Source organism: Dromaius novaehollandiae, chromosome W (genome assembly GCF_036370855.1).
Source record: "Dromaius novaehollandiae isolate bDroNov1 chromosome W, bDroNov1.hap1, whole genome shotgun sequence".
Classification (NCBI taxonomy): Eukaryota; Metazoa; Chordata; class Aves; order Casuariiformes; family Dromaiidae; genus Dromaius; species Dromaius novaehollandiae.
The window spans coordinates 60,577,033-60,597,830 of NC_088130.1; the positions used below are offsets into that span (position 1 = coordinate 60,577,033).

At 51.3% G+C, this 20,798-nt stretch overlaps 1 protein-coding gene across 4 annotated transcripts in view; it reads right to left on the minus strand.

Moving 5' to 3' along the window:
- Nucleotides 1–20,798, minus strand: part of LOC112988015 (ciliary neurotrophic factor receptor subunit alpha) — a 333,191-nt gene that overhangs the window by 280,127 nt on the left and 32,266 nt on the right. The gene's annotated exons all lie outside the window — the stretch shown is intronic.

Below are 20,798 nucleotides of genomic sequence, written 5' to 3' on the forward strand. Positions count from 1 at the left end.
TGAGGCATTACTGTAACCATCAGTGCCTTCACCTTGAGCAACAAATATGCTTTTTGCATTAGACAAACAAATTATCGGTCATATCAAAAGATTTGTGCTCATTATCTAGCTCTTGTGGCTTGAGTTGCTCCCTCACATGCACACACTTTTTAAATGCTTTGAAAAAAGTCTCATGGTTCTGCATTATTAACAGGGAGAAGGAGCCAAACTCCACTAGCAAGAGGAGTCTCAGTGTTGCTGCTGCAGAGACACTTCCCCAACAGCGACTTCCAAGCCCAGAGCACAACACTCCTTAATTAGTACCCAACCAACAAGCTCTGCCAGCGTCCTCCATGGGACCTCATCCAAAGATGGGGCCACGCAATAGGGAGAAGCTAAAGAAAGTAGAACTGCAACCCCCAGCCTGCCCCCAAAGACTTACAAAGTATAAATAAGGAAAACTCCACTGGGCACCTGATTGAGAAGCTCTCATTTGCAAAGCGCTGGGAAATAATTAAAAAGTTTTCCCAGAGCTTAAAAGGAGGGAAACGGACTGTTTGTCACACCGGCAGTGCATGGTGCGCTGCAATTTATCACACTTGTCAGGTGTCAGCCACTGAAAAATTTAACTCCAGCTGCCCTGAGCTGAACACACACAACGCCCCATCCCTCAAAACACACTCCGCCAGGCACCCCAGAGCTGACAAGCAATCATTGAGGAGGAGGAGAGGGGGCTCCTCCCCACTGAGACTCCCCCCCTTGCTCTGCAACACCAATGCTTTCGTTAGAAGCACTACAAATCGCGGATGAAACTCAGACGAGGCCAGGCTGGAAGCAAACAGTGAGGCTAGTTCATCCCTGCCTGCGCTCCCTCTCCTGCAGGCAGGGGAACAACAGAGACAGGACCTTAGTGCTGGGCACCCTCCAGGGACATTTCTGCAGCACCTGTTGGTCAAGGTATAAAGATGCAGGTCTCAGCGGTGAGGAAAGACCAGGGCATTACATGGGGGCAACAGACCAACTCCTCAGACCTTGGCTGAGACATATCCCTGGGGACCTGCTCACATCAAGAGCATCAATGTCCCCTTCTACCTCTCCATGCCCCTTCAGCCCATCCCAACAGGACAAACCACTCCACTATGCAGTCTACAAGGCTAGATTTTCCCATAGGAGTTGGATCTGCCTTTCAAGAACCTGTGCAGAGACTCCAAGTCAGGGTCAAGTTCAGGGTTTGGAGGTGTTCAGCATGTCCAAAGCAGGTCTCCCACACAAGAGCCTGGCTCAGAGCATGAGCTACAGCCCAGCCACACAAGTGGAGATGTGCAGGCTGGACTACACCAAAAGCAGGGGACAACCTCAACCATAGCTAGTTCAGGCTCACCTCAGGTATTTGTTGGCTATTGTTTTGGCTATTTCCTTAGCAGCAAGCTGAGCGAGGACTAGCTGTCTAAACAGGTCCCATTCCTGCAAAATCCTGAAGGAAGACCAGCACCTACCACATGCTGCAGCTTGCTTTGCAGCAAGGTTATGGTCCACCAGGACCTAAGTGAGGCTATTGGAAACAGGAGACACTTAACCAGGATCCCACTGGGACTGTGCAAAGCATGAATGTGCGATAGTACAGCCAATAGCGACTGACACTTTGATAGTACAGTACCCAAGTGTCCCTGGACTGCTGATCCTTGAAGGCACATGAGAACACACACAAATGCCCCCAAAAGACAACGGGCAGCTCTGAAGCAGCTGGCTCCCAGAGCTGCTGGGCCACAATGGCACATGATTCCCTAGCCCCAAGACTAACCTGGCCCTACATGGACACTCCTTGCCATGGGGCTGGACAGCTTCCAGTCTCTATAGGGCATCTGTACGTTACAGCAAAGGCTGATGGATTACTGAGCCACCTCTTACAAAAAAGGAAAAATCGCAGAGCATATGCCAAAAGTCTTTTTCCCCAGTGACAGCATAAATCAGAGATACTTCATTCAGGAATTGATGAGTTTTACTTGTATAAACAGCAAAACATGCCAAGGTCCATGTTTTCTCAGTGGCAAGCCAAGCCTTGCAAGAGCTGGAGAGAAGGCTTTGTCCTCACAGGGGCTTAAAGGAGCGCAGTTCCTGCTCTGGGAGCAAAACTCAAGTCAGCTCTTGAAGACTTGAACTGTGACCGGCACCTCAGCGCACACACTATATATAATACACCCACGCAGCAGCGTTTTTCAGAGGCTCACAGCTTGGCTCAGGGTAGGTGGATTTTCATGGCGTCAGCAACAAGCAGATCCCCAACACCTGGCCGAAAACATTGCTGACAACTATGAGACCCAGTCTCACAGCGCAAAGGTACCAGATTTTCTTCAGCAAAACGAAGGAATTTCTTTTTTCAAGCCAGGGAGAAAATAATGCCTTTTTCTCCCCCAAACCACATTCTGAGAGCGGCTTAAAACCCTTTTTGCTAAAATTTTCCAAAAAAATTCAGCCGGAGGCAGAGACATGCAAAGCTTCAGTCCAAATGGTTAAAGGCTGGCATAGTTTCAAGCAACTGAAGACAGGGTCTTATAATCAGAAGTGTCAGGCAACCTTAATTATATTATTTCCTGAAGGAAATAGTTTTCCCTGCTGAAGTCCAGAAGTTATTAAAAAAAGTTGACCTCACTGGAACCAATCAATGTGGAGACAAGAAGCCTGTGATGGATTTTTAAGACAGTCAGTTCATGCATCTATAATTTTGGGGAGGGGGTCCTGGTTTTTCAGAGGACAGGTGCTCAGCATTTCTGGAAGATCCTGCTCCATGGAGACCTCCATAGCCAGGAACCAGCAAGCAGAGCCCTCCCGGCTCCTTCCAGCTTCCCCAAACCCCCTGGACGCTCAGGCAGGGGTGCCAAGCACACTCGCCTGGACCGCCAGAGGAGGGTGCTTGCCTGCGCCTGCATCGATTGCCAGCAAAGAAAAACTGCTGTCTCCTTTGTAGCTGTCAGGAGCACACAGGCTTTTTGTCCGTCTCTTCCTCCATACCCATAAATAAAAGTGACAGCAACTTTATTTAGGACTTCTTCCAGTTAAGGGGGGGAGTGAAAAAAAAATGAATAGTAGCTCAGTGGCAAAAGCAAGGGAGGGCAGGAAGGATCCTGGAGGAGCTTGGCTTGCAGCATCCCTCACCACAGCAGGGCACTAGTCTCTTCTCTGCCTTTCCAGGGTCATCATACAGCTGGCAGAAACTCCATCCCAAAGCTCACTGCCTCCCCCAGCCCTGCATCTCATTTCCTTGGGATATCAGGATAAAAGCCCCGAACAGCCAAAAGGAGAAAGTCACCTGTTCCCCTCTGCACAAGCACAAAGCTCATGCTTGTCATGCCACCAGCAGCCCCTGAAATTCAGCTTCTCCCCATGCAGCTTGCAAACACACAGGGTCCCCACCAGCACCTGTGACTGCAGAAGGTCCCAGCTGCTAAGACAGCAACCTCTGAGGAGCCTTTTGTGGCTGAGGCAAGAGCTCCTTTCTTTAAAAAGCCTGAAAAAGAGACTCAAAGCAAGAGAGGAGAAACATGCACAGGGACAGAGCTGAGTGAGCTGGCTCTAAGCAATGCTCAGGCACCACGGAGCGCTCAGCTGAGACTCATGTCAAAGGTGTGATTTTGGAAGCAGGTCTCGCCTAGCTCCCGACAACATCTCCCAGAAGTACAGCACCTTGTGTATCACAACGGTATTGCAACAGACTGAAAACACAAGCTTCTGCTCCAGCCTTCATCCTGCTCATATCACTGCTGAGCTGGAGTTAGAGAAATAAAAGGTTGGATTCCTGAGCATGCCCTGTGTGCTTGTAACCAGAGGGATTCATCACAGCAACAGAGACTGCAGGGCTCAAGCAGTTTGGACTATGGGGCTGGCTCACAGATGAGGTTTTGGAGCAGACAGCACAGAACAGTTCACTGCAAGACAGTCTCTGCTTGTCCTGAGAGGCAAAGTATCAACAGCTCCAAACCTGCTAAGGGCATTCCATCCTGGCAGGAGGGAGACACTGAATTCGGGCAGGTGCAAGAGCGTAGGCTGCCCTGGCCCAGTGCTCCCACCAGCTGAACATGCACCCAGCCTATGCAGACGGGCACAGGACAGTCCTGTGGGAAGAAACCCAGTCTGCAGTGATGGACACACACCACAGCCACAGCACAGGGAGAAGCTCCCCAGGGACAGAGGCTCCAAGTGACCTCACGGGTTTCTTCCATCACTGCCTTCTTCGTTCCATGAGTCAGAGATTAACGACAGGCCATTTGTCAGCAACGGTGGCATCATCGCCAATCTCATTTCTGAGCAGACATCTGACCTCACTTGTAACCCCAAGACCTGTGTTGCCACATGATTCAGCCAGCCTCCTGACAGCTCCCAAGGGACATTAGCCTCAGCCGACCAAGGCAGCAGGAGACTGAGCTGCTAAAAAAGCTGCTTCTGACTCAGCATGCACACAATGAACCCCTCAGCTGTGGGACAAAGGTGGTGAGGGATCTCAGGGTCACCCTGCTGCTCTACCTTCCTCCCAGCTTGCACTGAAGTAGGCAAAGTATTGTGTGGTCTCCCATGCTCAGCAGGGAGTTAGATTATGAGATCAGTCCCTAAAAGAGAAAGACCCAGAGAAAAGGAGACATCCCCTAAAGAGACTTATTTCCACCAACTTGCACCATCCTATGCTTTGGCCCAGTCTATTCCAGCCCAAGAGACTCTACACTACCAAGCCATCTTGGGAGCTTCAATTTGCAGTACCAGCTGTAGCATCCAAACCTTCTCCACAGCTAGCCATAATCCAGGCTGAATTTCAACCCAGTTCTGCTCAACTGGGAGATCAGTTAATACTGAGATAGAGATATACCCCACATATCTTTGAAGAGGGCTCGTATTTGTGTTCTACAGAGTAGGCTAGCAATGCCACAGGACCCCGAAAGCAGAATATGTGCTTATTTGCAGCATATTTGTGTTTTCCCTGTGCAAAGCACAGGACATCTTCCACATAAGAAGACCACCATGAGAGACAAGACACCCAGCAGGACAGCTCTTTAGCTGCACTGAGTCAAGCCCATCATAGGCTCCTATGCTTCTCCTAAGAGCAAGGAATTAAAGTGGCATGGAACTGGAAGAGACGCACTTAGTTAAGATGTCTAGCAACAATGATTTCTTCATTAGAATAACGTGCCCAGAAAGCTTCATAAAAGGAGATATCACATGACTGAAAGCTCTCCAGACCCTCATTTCACAGACATAAAACACCAACCAAAAGTCTCTTGTAACAGCCAGCTCTCACAACTATTTAAAGTTTTTTTTCCTTCTCCTGAGGAGCTTTTGGGTTTGCAATTGAAACAATTCTTCTTAGTTTCTGGAGAAAAAAGATTTTTCATTAAGTTGAAGCAAATAGCATTTTTGCTTGTCAAAAATATTTGACAATTCTGACAGATTCAGAAGATGAATAAGATTTAAACGCTTCTGCTTAAGAGCAGAAGAAAAAGCTGTCATCAGTCCCATGCTCAGAGAAGCCGCCTCTCCTCTTCTACAGACCATGCTCCCTGCTCCAACCCAGGGCTCCTAGGCTGGCCCCCCAGGGCTAAGGACAGGGGGATGATAAACCTGGACCAGACATGCCAGTCTGTTCACACAAGGAAAATCCTGGGTTACTAAGGGCAGGGCCAGTCCTCCCAGCCTGAGTTATCTTACTGCAGTCTCCAAGTCTGGGCCAGACTCCTCCTGGCTAAACCAACAAATAGATGGATCCCGGTGGCAGGGACGCAAGCTGCATTGATCATCTCACTCTCCAGGCACCATCCATATCCGATAACGACATCGACCAGGAGGCTCTGGATGCTTTATTTCCTCGGCCACCCTGGCATCTCTGCTGCAGATCAGCAGCTGTCAAGCTCCCTCCACTGTCAGTCGTAGCAGCGATGCAGCCACAGATACCATGGAGAAACACAGAATGGTGTCGAAACTCATTTCAAAATCCTTCTATCCTATTCAATCCAGAAAGACTTATCTGCATGGATTTATACTGTTTGCCCCAATATTTAGCTAGTGAGCCAGCTAATCTGCGTGCAAGGAAAACCCTGGTGGCTTAGAGTCTGAGCAATCTACATCATTCATCATTTAGATTAGCTATTGTCTTAATCCTCTTTAAACTACTGTATAATACATAAGGGGAATGGATGTCCTATATGCCTGGGATGTGTAAACCCCCCCAAGGGGGAAGCTCAGGAACTTGGGCAGAAGCTAGAATGACAGATGCTACCATGTCACAGAAGAAAAAAGAAACCTGTTGCACCTCCTGACAGCTGATTTGACTTCCCCTCACTCTCCCCACCCCAGCAGCCTTTAATTAGTTCATAGCAAGCTTCTGCACATCCTCCTAAAGCAGCACACAGCTCCCTTGAGCTCTCCCCTCATTGCCATCTCTTTATCCATCCAGCAAGCCAGGGAGACCCCAAGTAGCATGAGCCTATGCAAGGCAGCCTTCCTAAAGCCAAGCCCAGAGGACTGAGCAGCTCTGAACCCCCAGGAGCTGGGACAGCTCCTGCAAGCACAAGCCACAGATATTACTCTGTTTTAGGAAAGACAATAGCTCCATGCAGCCCAGCATCACTCCACAGGCCCCATCTCATGATGAGACAGGCTCGGGTCAAGGATTAAACTCTCCCGCTGCCAGGGCTTTGCTATCTTGGATCACACTGTGCATCGCCCAGTGGGAGGATGAACAAAGAGCAGGTTCCTTTATGGAAACAAAGGGTTTGGGGGCGGAAGGGGGGGGGGGTTGCAACAAGGCAGGAGCAAATGAGGCTTTAGTTTGCTGCCTGCCAGAGCTGAGGGAGCTAATAAACAGACAGATGAGAGCTAAATTGTCTTCTGAACCTCTGTATCAGTATTCACATTACAGAGGCTGCTTCCAGCAATTCCAGCGTATTAATAATAAATGCTACATAATTACAGCAGGCTTGCTTTTGTCCTCTTCCTGTTTTCTGTCATTGCCTGCTTAACTCTGTGCAGCCCGCTGCCAAAGCCAGCACAGCATGTCCTGCTCCAACCTCCCTCCCAGGCTGGACGGAGCCCTGGCCACAGCCGGGCCACAGCTCCTTGCCCCTCTGGGGAGGTGAGGGAAAGCCCAGCTGCTGACATGAGTACAGAGCGATCACCTTCTACTTGTCAAAGCCACACTGATGTTGCCACAGGGCATGATCAAAGAACATTTGGGGCCTCAGTGCCAGCCAAGCCAGGAACTGCACAAACACCGTCTCCAAAGCACAGAGGAGCACTGAGTCAGACAGCTTCTTAAAAGAAAGTAGGGTTGATGAGCGCTCATGGTTTTTATCTCCTCCAGATTATCAGCTGGAACTGCTCTATCTTCAGATGCTTTTTGGGATGTTTCTGCTCCATCCTTGCACTGCCCTGGCCCATCTCACAGCCCACAGGAAACCTCCCTGCTAGCCACAGCTGCTGCACCCACTTCTATGTGATGTCTGTTGTGGCCATTCCCTGGGATGCTCTTAGCAGGGAGCTATAACACAGCTCTGCTGCAGGAGGCAGCACGCACTGCAGGGAGCTGGCAGCAGGCTCTGGGGCATATGCCAGGGAGCTGGCAAGTCCAGAAGGACCTAGGAGATTCCCCACAGGTCTGGCACCTGGGCCAGGAAGAGCAAAGTTTTCATGTAATCAAGTTCCAGACCAAAATAGCCATAGTTTGCATAGCCTGCAAACACCCAACATTGCTGTCTCCCCCTCTCTGAAGCACTTGCACTGCTAGGCACTGACCAAGCTGCTTTTCCAGACTATCCTTCTCTCTAGACAAGCTATATCAAAAGACTACTCGATCCAGTCATCTGATCATTTCTGCAGCTGATGCAAATCAGAGTTAAAGACCCTCTGGCACTTTTTCAGTAAGTTAGAAGTGTTTCACCCAATCTAGCTGCAAACTGACCCTTGGAGCCTGGCTTTGCTTCCCCACAGAGCTGTCTCCAAAAGCATTTCTCAGTCACAGAGCAACAAAACTCTGGAAGGGGGCCCACTTCAGACGTGCAATAGCTGTGCTTGCTTATAGTGGAGCACAGGTCTAACACACACCATTAAGAACAGCTCTTTCTCCAGCCTTTCAGGGAGGCTGCCATGCCCCTTAGCACAGCTTCACTATTGGTAGAGTAATACCTCAAATCAGATTTCTGGAAGAATACAGTACAAATGAAGTGTACCTGCCTTCCAGCAGGAATTAACTCAGCTTCTGCCCCCGCTTACAGACCTTTCTAGACAGGAGACCCACCAGAAAGCAAATGAATGCCAAGCAACTTAGATGCAAACTTTTACCTTTACAAAAAGAGCATCAAGTGTTAAGGGAACACTCAGCCTGGACAGCTCAACACTGAGAAGCCTTGAAATAGAAAGAAACAAAAAACCTTAAACCCGGCTGCATCACTCTCTTGCACTAGGAAGACATGGCTGGAGTGACACAAGGCCAGCTATCCCTCAGACACTGGTGTGTCCCATGCAACCTGAGACACACGCAGGATCCCCCAGTGCTGGCATCCTTCCCCCACTCTGCCATCATTCCCATGCTCTGCATATCCATTTAGCATTTTCTATATCATGCTTTCTTCTCTGCAAGGTGAAACTGTGGAATGTGTTTCTCCCTGAACACATTATATTCACTTTGCTTGCAGTTTCCACACAAAATGAAGCGGCAACTGGTTGTTCAGGCAAAAAGGCTGAAGAAATAGGCACACAGCTCTCTTCTATCCTACAGTGGCTAGCACCTGCACCAAGAAATGTGAGAGCAACAGACCATGCAGAAGGTGAAAGGAAGAATATGCAGGGGCATGAGCCCTCCACGGTGTTCACACAGAGCAGACATCAGAGAACAGACAGAGCAGAACAGGGAGCAGGAAAGAGGGATCATCACCATCACATCACGCTCCTCCTTGCAGGAGGATACCCCTCTTTCAGCCAGGAGGCTACCTTGAGAGGCAACACAGCTAGCAGTTAAGATACCCACGGAGAAATCAGGAAGTCCAAGGTCACCCTTAAGGGGTAGCCCTGGGCCAGTCATATCTCCAAAGGCTGCCTTCCTCTGCTCACTCATTGCTATCCTTGGCAGGGCAACCCCAATTTCTTCACTACAGAGACTGTTGCTCCCTATGCAAAAAGCACTCAGCAGGCTGGAGTTTGCAGACACTGCCATGAACTGGTGCCATCATGTTGCAGCCTGGAAAAAAGCCATAAGCCATATGTAAAGGGAAAGGGAAACCCACCAAGAGCTGGAAAGAAGGTAACAGAAGTTGGAGCTGCAGACGGAAGTTGCCAGGCAGGCCCACTGCTCCAGGACACAGCCCTGTCCACTGCGCAGCCTGCGTCACTGGAATGGTTCCCACACACAGAGGGAAGCAGGGCCCTGCCAGCTCCTTGCAGCGCCCATGGATACCTGCCACGCACAGGGAGCCTGACTACTGCACTGGCTCTTACAGCAGCATTGCAGGCACAGGAGAACAGGAGGAGAACCTAGACTGCTCCACTTGTCCCTCTGAATACATCAGGCAAAGCCCAAAGTCCCCAGCAAAGGATCCCTGCATCATGCTGCCATAAATTAAAGCAAGATTTGCCCCAGGATGAGTATAGCAGGGGATCAGCCAGCACTCTAGGCATCCAGGTCCCCAGGCTCATCTCCAGGACAGCCTGCATCACCTGCCACAGCTGGCTCCCTGTGCTCCAGCCAGCCTCCAAACTCACTCCCTCAAATCTCAGCACACTCCAAGCAGCCAGCAAGCATCATGCAACACCCCCAGACTCCAGCTAGCACAAGAGCAGTGTCAGAGGGGCTGATTGCCTTAGCCTTCAGCGTAACTGGAAGCCTGCAGCCCCAGGCAGGGTTGGACATGCTATATGCTAGGGTAGAAGGGATAGAGCTGGCCAGTGACAGGGGGACCAAGGGACCAAGACCCCACAGTCCTGAGCTTCCCAGGGGGTAAGCGCTATTCCAGAGACAGCTGAAAACTCTGCCCACTGTATGGCAACATCATATCTGAGATCCTGGGTCTGTTGTCCAACAGTTGGAGTTGTCCAACACCCCCACACATGCCACAAATCCCCCCTCTTCTGCAGGCCAGCTGAGCACACACAGCCAGAGCTTCCTTATAATAATTAGTCTCTGCTTGAAATGAGGGTAAACAGCACTGGTCCACACAGGGAACACAATGCAACAGGAATCATCAAACACAGGGACTCCCAGTACTCACTTCTGGTGGCCAAATCCTGCAGGATGCATGGCCAGATGAGCATGAGGATCAGCCATTGCTGGGTGACACAGCACACACACTGCAAGCACAGTGCTTTGTAAGAGCTCATCTCCCAAAACAGAGGGGAAACAGCCAGGCTCATCTGTGCCACTTCCCCAGGAACACTGGAGGGACAGATCCCACACTCAGCACCCTAGAGGGGAGATATCAGAGAAATAGGGACTGGAAGGACTCAGCACCCCCCTCCTGCACAAGGACCCAAGGCTGCAGTCTGGCAGGGGGGCTGGCATCAGCTCATCAGCAGTTGATTGCAGCATATCATAGACCATAAGCCTCCTGCGTCGGCTCCTTCCACAAGTCTTTCCAAAAAATCTTAATTTGTAATTAAGTCATTAATTGATAATATGCTCTATTAGCTTTAGCAGGAGTGAGAGCAGAGCTGTGCCCCACACACTGAGACTACAGAGACAGCTATAGAGCAAATCCTCCTGTCATGCTGAGTGGGGCCAAGGGAGCTGCAGCCAGGTGAACCTGGGGCACCAACAGAGAAACAAGACGCTGGATGCAGCAGGACATCCAGGTGCTTCAGGTCACGCTAAGGACTGCTTCTCTCCAGCAGAGCCCAGGGAGGAGCTGAGGACAGGCAGCCCCAACAATAGCACCTGGGGAGCACAGCCCCACAAGCCTCCTTGACCCAGACCCAGGAGGCTCCAGGGAGCAGCACCAGCTAACCTGACATTGCATTACAAGCGGCCTGAGCTCCCCAGAAAAGCTGCTGTGGACACAGGCACACTGCTTCCAGCTTGAACTGTGCAGTCCAGCTCTGGGATTGCTTAATACTTCCCATCTGCCAGCCCTCTGCTGCGGCCAACCACTGAGAACCAGACGTTTCCGAGAGCCTTCCCCCAGCTGACAGTCAGACCCAAGTGCAAATCTGAAGTCAGCAGCCGCAAAACACAGCAGTTGCCTCCACCCGCCTAGTTCCCCAGCACAGCAATCAAGGGTGACAGCCTTTCCCAGGGGCTCCCCCAGTAACAATCTTCTTGCTTGGGAGAGATGAACAGTTTCCACATCATCACATTCCAACAGCCCCTAAAGGTTTGCACTGCAACAAGTCCCTGGGATTTGGCTTGGTCCTGTGCAGACTTGCACGCTCTTCAGAAGGAGGGATGACAGTAAAGGGCAGGATTAGACCCTGCCAGACAGGCATAGAAGAGCAGGTCAGCTTTCAGGCAAGAGAAGTCAGTCAGCTGTGATCCTAGAGCTGAAGCGTTCCCTCCTGACACAAGCTTCTCAGCTCTGCCCTTGGCAAAACTCAGAAAAAGAGTGGCAGAATTTCCTTCTCTCAAAGCCCAAAGCAGCAAAAAGCTCTGCTACAAACATTGCATCCCTTTGCCCCATCCAGCCCTCAGCTTTGAAACACACACAAAGCTCCTTCCCTGCACAAGGAAACAGCACTTGCTTGCACTGCACAGACCTGCCTCATGCAAGGACTCAGCAGGAGCCAGGCAGCTTCTGCTTGGTTCAGACTTCAAAGCAGCTGAGTGCCAAGGCCTCCATCCCCACTCTTGTACTGTTGTTTTCCCAGGGCAGCTCCATTACACCCAACACATTACACAGAGCAAAAGTCACAAGCAAGTGCTGGAAGACTTGGTGAGAGCAGGTGCTGTGCAAGCAGAAGGTTAAATAAACCAGGATAAATAAACCTGACTCAAGTTACAGAAAACTGCACAGTGAAACACATTGGAAGATGCCAATTCAGTGGAAAAAAAATCCGCAGCAAAGCATCTGTTTGGGTGACTGACTCCAAAGGGAGTAAATCAAAAACTTGACAAAAGCCAATTCTACTTTTTGAGAACAAGAAGAGTCCAGGAATGTTTCAGGTTACTCAAGCATTTAAGCAAGAGTGATGAAAAAGTTAAAGGAAAATGGAAATATTGCAAGTAATCAGAACAGATTTGGAATCAGAGCTGAAGAATAATCTAGGTTGGCCCCAATCTCTGCTCTAACACCATGCTCAGAGCAGGAGCACGACCAGTTGGTCAGGTTGTGCAGGACCTAGTGCAGTTAAGTACTGAGTATCTCAAAGACTGAGGTTTCCCACCTCTCATCCCTGTTGAAGCATTTGACCACCCTCACAGGGAGCAGAAATTTCTCAGTGCCCAATAGGCAATTCCCTTGCTCCAAATTGCATTGTTGCCTCTCATCCCAGCACTGGTCGCCTCCAAAATGAGTCCAGCTCCTGCCTCTCTGCTCTCCCCCATCAGGGATTTGAGGACAGCAGTACAGACACACTCACTTCACCTTCCCTACCCCAGGCTGAGACAAACGGCTACATGCAGCCTCTCCTTGCACACCATTCCTCCCCTCCACAAACCCTTCAAGTTTTCCTGCTAACAGCCACCGATGAGTTTTGACTTCATTTTCCCCTGGGAGATGGTGGTGAGGAATATTTTAAACAGACTGCGCAGCCACTGAGGACAAGAAAACCTTTCCCCACTCTAGTCAGAGCCATGACTAACTATCAGAGCTTTCCCTGCAGAAAACAAAGAGAAGCCACGCTCTCCGGCGATGCAAACGCCTGCCGTTTCAATGCAGTTTTCTCCCGTTCCCTCGATTTGAAGTCAATTACTGCAAGGTTAATGGGGCAGAGAGGATGCCAGCCGGCTGGGTAATGATGTCAAAGCACCTGGCATTGCCCGGGCAACCGCTAGACAGCAGGGATGCAAATGAAGGAGCAGGATTGCACTCGGTCCCAGGAAACAAGCTGATGAAATTGAGCACATCAGCGTTAATGAACACGGAAATAACAAGAGCGCCCAGAGAAACACAGCAATAGGGGGCTGCACCCACCAGTGAGACACTGCTGTGAGCACTGCTTGCTGGGTTTCTGCACGAACAGGCTCCACATCCCTGTATTTCCTCTGGGTCATCACCCCAAGGTGCTTCCCAGTTTAACGCTCCAGCTACACACCCCCCAGACTGACCACTGTGTCCATCTGCTGAAGCTCTCCTCCAGCACCTTCTGGCTCCTCTCCATGCAGGGAGAGCAACAGGAGAGCTGTGTGCACCAAGAGAGCAGTTCTTAGAGTGACCTACAGAGACCAAGGGCCAAGAGGTGCATGGGAAGAGAGGTGCTTGAAAGCACCTCCATGCAAGGAGCAGCAGTGCTCTCCTGCACAGCACAAATGGCACTCCAGCAGTGTAACCAAGCTCTCCATGGCTTGCAGTGCCTGCATCTTCCAGAATGAGGATTTTGAAACTTGCAGGCAGAGCAACAGGCACTGCTATGTGGGATGGTGCCTCTGCCAATACAGCACTGGGCGCATCATGCTGCTGCTGACCAGGAGTACAGGGCAGCTGATAAGAGCATTACAAGCCCCAAACACCAGCACAGCAACCTGTTTCCAGCTTCAGCCTGCTAGCCCAGCTAATCTTACATGCAACTCCTCTGTTTTCTTACTGAGCTACAAGCTCCCGATCCTTAGCACAATTCTGCATGAAAAACTTTCATTTCTCTACTGTAATCTCGGCTGCTTTCAGTCCTGGCCTTCATATGCCCAGGTGCCACTACTAACCCTCGTTCCTGACCCCATTTACATTGCAGCACAATTGCAGCAATGCAGCTGCCTTCAGTCCCCAAACAAAGGCTGTCTACCCTTCCCCATCTGACCTGCTGGCACCCTGCAGCTTTCTGCCTACCCTCTCCAAACTCCAAGCCCAAACACATTCTGCAGCAGCAACAGCCAAGAGGGACCCCAGGAGCAACAGGCAGGTCACACAGGGGTTTCTCTTGCCCCAGGAAGAGCTAGCGAGCAAGGAGGTTCAACTGGGGCAATGGCCAGGTGAAGGAGGGCTGACTCTACTTCTCGCACCAGTGACTAGCACAGTTTGTACATTTGCAACAGAGCTGTGCAAATGAGACTATGGTAATTGCTACAAGCCCCAGCAATTCCCTGGTAGGTATAATCCAAAGACACTAGCTCCACAGGACAGCAGTCGTGTCATGCATCCATTTGCAAGGTCATTGCCCAGTGCCTCTTTAAAGCCCTTCGCTTATGCCCAAGAAAAGTCAAGATGACTCAACATAGACACTGCCTCTTGTTCCCACTTGGATGCTCTCTGCTTTGCCACTGTCCTTGTACCACAAGCCCCCTGGAGCTGAGAACACCCTTCCTCACTCCCTGGAAAACACCCAGCCAGAAAAATAAAGCAGCCTGTGCCATAAATAACAAACACTCTAGTGACTGGCAATAGCTGAGCAGCAGCAGGTTCAGCAGGGACTTGAGCATCCCAGGCCAGCCTGCGCCCAGGCTCTGCAGGGCACCTGGCTCGCCCCCACACAAGTGCCTCCCAGGCATCCTCCCTGCCCACTGGAGCAGGACCTCCTTGCACACACCAGGCACTGAGGCTCACAGCAGCGCCATCCCAAATGCCAGGCATCTCCGTGAGCCCCAGCGCATTGCTTATAAATGTCAGCAGTAAAACCAGCTACACATCAGATGGAATTAAATGGGGGGTGGGGGGAAAGGAGAAGACAAAAGGGAGAAGAGACAGCTCTGCTAATAGCGAGTCAGCCAGAAGTCTCCGAATCCATTTGAAATGCGTAGGGCTTAATTTAACTTAATGGTTTTGTCAAACATTGGCACTCCGCTAAAAGCGCAGGAGAGCTGGTAATCCAAATGCCAGTGGCTCTGCCTTCACTAGTCACAGGAAGGCTGTTGCTCAGCTCCCCAAATTAGTTTCATCCAGCTTCATGCAGGTGGCAGGCATGGCCCTGACTACTGCAGTCACTCATTAGGACAGCTCCATGCTCACTTAGCACTGGCAGGGGCCCTAGCTTTGCCCAGGATGCAAGAACACACACAGCCACTGCACTTCTGAGTTTATGCATGCCTTAAGTCGGTCAGTCCCAGCCTTCTCCCAAAGACACTGATCACTGTCAGGGGAGAGACCTGCAGCTGGGACAGGGAACTCAGGATGCCTCATCCACCACCTTAGCATTTTTCCAGCCTGTTGCTCTCTGGGAATTTGGAGGTAAAGGCAGCTCAACCCTGCACAGCACAGCAGACAGTCCAACATTGCTTCTCCTTCAGCCCCAGCCCTCCCCAGGGCTCTGGCCCTAGAGAGCAACTCCCAGCCCCTGCTCAGGACAGATCAGGGATGCCCTGCAGCTCCAGGTGCTGCAAGATGCAAAGCACCTAGATGCAGCAGGTCCACCCTGCAGAGATGGGGAACCAGACGCTCTCCCCTTTACAGTAATGGTGGTCTGAAAAGGCCGAGCTGGCATGCGCTGTCTGGGGCAAACTTCTGCAGGGCATTGCATTGGCCACCAGTCTGTCCTCTCTGCTCCAGCCCCAGCTATTCCCCACCACCACCCAGAGGTACCAGCCCAGGGCTGGTCTCCAACAGCCATCACAAGCTGCTGAGACAGGAGCTGCTGGGACTGCAGCACTGACCCAGCCCCACACTCTCACCCAGGAAAGCCCAGAGACCTCCCTTTTTTGTGGAGGGGTGCAGGGGGCAAAGGGGGAAAAAAACCCAAACCCTAAATGCAGCACCTATGCATGCATCATGCAGGGCAGGTGGGGAAGAGGGACCAGGCAGAGCCCCAATGGGGCCAAGTGGAGGGTTTCAAGCCTCTGCACCCACATAAGCACCCCCCTCCATCCCAGGCCCTGGATTCCCCACTTGATTTAAGACACAAGTGGGGCTGAGTTTAAAGGTCTCAGCCTGGCCCTTGACTCCTTGGTGGGAGTCTTTGCACTTCACAAAACCACCAGACAATTCAGCATGATTGACAGGCTTTTACGGGGAGAGGCCCTGGCTGGCAGGAGGGGAGGGGGCTGCTGTCAGACAGAGGGGGAGCACCAGAGCTGTGTGTGGGGAGCCAGGGCTGAAGGGCAGGAGGTGGCTGCAAGGCTTATGTAGATGTACAGAAAAATAAAGTTTCTTAGGAATGATGGAAGAGGTTAGAGCATCCTTGAGGAATGATACTTCCCCCCCCCCCCTTTAACATTAGCAAAAACTGAACTACAGATAGCATGTGCCAAAAAAATAGACAAGTAAGAGTTTGTTTAATGCAGGAAAGTACTTTTTCTAGAGATGAGTGGATAGCAGATAGGTGTACATAGGAGAAAGCAGGAAGCTGAGGAGCAGGCAGAGGAGGGTCTTCAGGCTCACTACAGAGGAGAGAGGGTCAGCAACAGACATGAGAGGCAGGTGGGATCAGGGATGGGAAATCAGGTGAGCAAGGTCAGCACTGAATGACAGGGCTCAGCCCAAGACTATAGCAGGAAGGCACATATGTGGACATACATGCCTACACATCTGGTTCATGCCCCATCACTGCTCTGCAGTCCCAGCAAAAACCTGCTCCGGTGAAGAGAAGCCACTGAGTTTCCCTTGTAGCAGCAGACAAGAGAACAGCCAGCAGAAAAAGCTACAAGTGCTTCATCATCTCCCCTTCCTCCTCCCCCACCTTTCCCTCAAACTCCTTGTAAAAGCTAAACAGCCCACAGACCCCTCCAACACCACTCAGCCCCAGCACTGGAGTGGACATGGACACTCTCCCACAGGTCTGCAAAGCAGTTTCATGTACTCAGCTGAGTTTTATGACCACCCTCACATTACTATGTTCCTTTAAATGCAGTCAGGGACTCCCACCCTCACCTTACAGCCTGGGTCAAGCCCCCATTTACCAGCTGGTCAGTCCAGGAGAGTGCATTGCACCTCTGCAGTAAGTTGAGCCACAGCACTTGGGGAAAACAGGCAAGATGATCATAGATACTTGTCATGCTATTTTATTTATTCCATCCTCTGCACCCAAGAAGCCCTTTCTCCCACTCTTCCACACCCCTTCCTTTTAAATAAAGGAAGAAATTTTAAGCTAGTGCTTTAAAGCCCAGCAACCGCCAGCCCATCTCCACGGCTTGCCAAGAGAGCAATTCATCCTCTGCCTCTATTCTGCAGTAGGTAAAGCCCCCCCCCCCCGAGCTTTTGTTCAGCTCCCCGCTCTTTTGTCTAGCGCTGAAAGCACTGATCACTCCTGCATGAGGAATGTGAAACCGATGTGATGCCGCAGGAACAATGCTCAGCCCGCTCCCTCGTGGCCACCAAAGTCCCCATTTGCAAGGCATGGCCCCTGCTGTGCCTGCCCCCTCTCCCTTATGCCATGCTCCAACTGCTTCAGCGCCTTCATTGTCCCTCAGGGCCTCAAGGAGCACCACCAGGCTCCTGCAAAAGTGCACCCAACAGCCCCCTCAGCACCCACACTGCCTCTGCTCACCCAGGAAAGACTGCACCCATCAGCATGGTGCAGCCAGGGAGAGCTTGCATCTGTGCACAGCATCCACACGAGCTGGGCAGCATTGAGCTGGGCCACCACAGGCCAGGGTGATGCTGCTGTTGATCATACCCCTGTCTGCTCATGGTTTTCCCCCCCTCCAGCTCCTGGCTAGGCTTTTTTTTGTTGCAGTGATGCTTGGAGGTAAGGGGGTAACCAAGTCTGCAAGAAAGGGGATGCAAGAAGCAAGGAAGAGCAGATAAATCAGGAGGTGCAGGGCAGCAGGACTCTGACATGTCAGGAGACTGGCATAACATGTGGAATGCATCAGCATATAAGTCAGAACATTTCTTCAGCCACTGACATGCACCCAAAGTATGCAGAGTCCACTCCAAAAAGGCTGTGTGGGGCAGGTAGCCCAGCCTGTCCTCCCAGCCCAGAGAAGGGGCTACAGGACCACAGTTCATACAGGAGAAGGGACCAGGCAGGAGGCAGACACACCAAGGGAGGACTGACAGTCAGGCACCCCACATCTGTAGTGCTGGCCACCCACGCAGCATCCTACTGCATTGGCAGTGGCATGAAGCCTGATAGATGTTGCAAAAGCCCTTTGAGCAGCTGAAAAAATGCAGCTGGTCTGCTCTGGGGCCAGGCAGTAGCCTGCCAGGCTGCTGAGCCCAGGCAGGCTGCCACTAGGTTAAAAGCCAGGTGTCACCTTGCTATAACACATGCACAACCCAATGCTAAAAGTGCCCCTTCTGCAAGAAGCCCAGATTCCCCAGCCCTCATCAGGTCTCAGGCTTTGACCCAAGACTAGTAAAGGCAGCTGTGGAGGGAGAAGCCAAACCCCTCCAGCAAGATGAAGGGCCCCTCCGCAGTCCCACAGTGGCTGTGGCTCCATGCCAAGCCTGTGCCAACACAGCAGCAGCTGGAAAGCAGCAGCTCTCCTGCTCCCCAAAGCACTGTCTGCCACCAAACCCCTCAGGAGCCCCCAGTCCAAGCCAGCTCCCTTTAGGAGGTAGCCAGGTGCCTGCTGCCAGGGAGGGAGAGCCAGGCAGGCAAGGGGCAGGGGCCTGCCCTGCTGACTGCGGTGCCAGGGGAGGCTGGCACCACATGGGAGCAGAGAAAAGCAGTGGCAGGATCATACAGAACTGTGTAACACCAAGTTTTGCTGGAAACAGGAAGGATACACCTCACAGGCTGTACCAACAAGCTTTGGCTTTGCAAAGGTGTCAAAGTGTATCAGCAGAAGGATTTCATATTTAGCAGAAAAGGAAATATATTGAGCTTACCCTTGCCACCGAGACCAGCTCAAGATAGAGTCTCCATCCTGGAGTATGGGACTTTCATTTAACCTGAACACCAACCATGATGCCAAGCCAGTCTTGGCATCATTAACCAATATCTACTGGAAAGCAACATCTGACCCCAGAAAGAGGTGGCTTCTAGCTCCAGCCATTTCTGACAGAGAGAAAGATTCAGGTAACTGGGACTCTGCCAAGTCCCAGCTCACCTGCAGTTTGCACCTCACACAGTATCTGGGATCCAGACAGACTGCAGGTGTTTTGACTTCAAAGACACAGAAAATGCAAAGCAACTGTTGGAGAGCCACTTCTGGATTAACAGCCTACAGAAGCTAAGACACCACAGTTGTACTGCAGGGTATACTGCTCTACTGTTAGAAAGGCACTGCTCATCTAGCAAGACTTCCCAAGCCACCTGCACCGAAGTGGCCTCCTGAACTTGGAGATTCCCCCATCCCTTTCACTAGGTTTTTACCTGGCTACTGCAGCCCCCAGTCAAGTCCCTCTGCTCATCTCTAAACAACTTCAGCCTGCCAAGGGACACAGCTCTGGCAAGTGACCCTGATTTGCACTGAGAACATAGCTTCCCTTTACAGGGGCAAATAAAGCCACTACCAAAAGGCAGAATGCTTTCTAGAGCACATTCCCGCCTCAGTGCCTAAGGGGGAAGCAGGACAGTCCATGGCACAGAAGACCTTGACTCATGTTCCTAACTTTGGGTCAGATTTGCTACAAAAAAGCCTGTTTTGCATTGGACTTGATCAACATCACTCATGACCTGGTCTCTGCTGGAGTGGTAGGATTAGGTAGGACATGTTATTCCAGCATCTACTTTTTCTCTGCCACAGCTGGGCTGCCTACAGCCTTTTTGCCCAACTCCCCCCCCCAAGACTGCCCTGCAGGGCTGAATCTGAGAACCCCCTTCATGCCCCAGGAGGAAGGGGATCCCCCACCCATGAAAGGAGGGAGCAGCAGTCCTTTGGGGTGTCTTTAAGATGCAAAAAACAGCTCTACTTTGGAGAGGTGAAAGCCTGCAGGGGGCCAGGACAAGAGCTTTGCTCTGGTGCTCCTGGCCATGAACTGTTGCAGAGGAGGTTGTGGATAAGATAGTGTACCTCCCCAGTGGTCCACACGCACAATGCGGTTGTCAGCAAGGGGAGACAGGTATCCAGCTTCACCAGGAGGTCCCTTGCCAAGGCTGCATTAAGAAGAGGGAGAAAGCCAGCAGGAGACAATGCCAGGATGCCCACCAGGTGCTCACTGGGGACACAAAGGCCATAACATGCTAGGAAAACTCCACAACCAGGGCCAGGCACACCTCCTCCCTTGGTGATCATGCACTAGGAGATGTCTGTCCTCTTATGCTCTGCCCCAGCAGTCTCCACCTGTTGCTAGCCACCATCACATTGAGAAGGTGCAGGATGCTGCTTCCCCAGGACACCACATTCAGGGCACCCCTCTGCTTGCTTTACACCCAGCCCAGCAATCCCAGACAGGCACCTGACTCCTCTAGTGCCAACATGGAGCTGCAACGAAGCACAGCAATTAAGCACAGCAGCCCTACGCACCATGTTTGGGTGCCTCTGGAGGCACACCACAGGTGAACAGGACCCTGCATGCAGCTAGACAGATGTTGTTCCAGGGCTTGCTAATCCACTGTCCCTAATTCATTCCTGGTTTCTGCAAGACACAGTCAATTCTTGACCAGCCACTGCACATGCATGTTTCTTTGCTTTCAATTCGGCCAGCAAAATCCATTTACCCTGCCTGTCTCATCTGGTTTCCCTCAAGCCTGCTGAATTCTCCTTCAGTAAAATAAGCAAGTTTACTGTAACACCCTCTTTTGTAAGAGCATGGCTAAAATGACAGTCTTTCTGGTGCCTGCCTATTTCCCTTCACAGCAGGAGCTAAATGCTGCTTGTTTTCAATTGTGAACCATTATGACTTCTTGAAATGCATGAAAGTACCAAGAGGGTCAATTTAACTAGG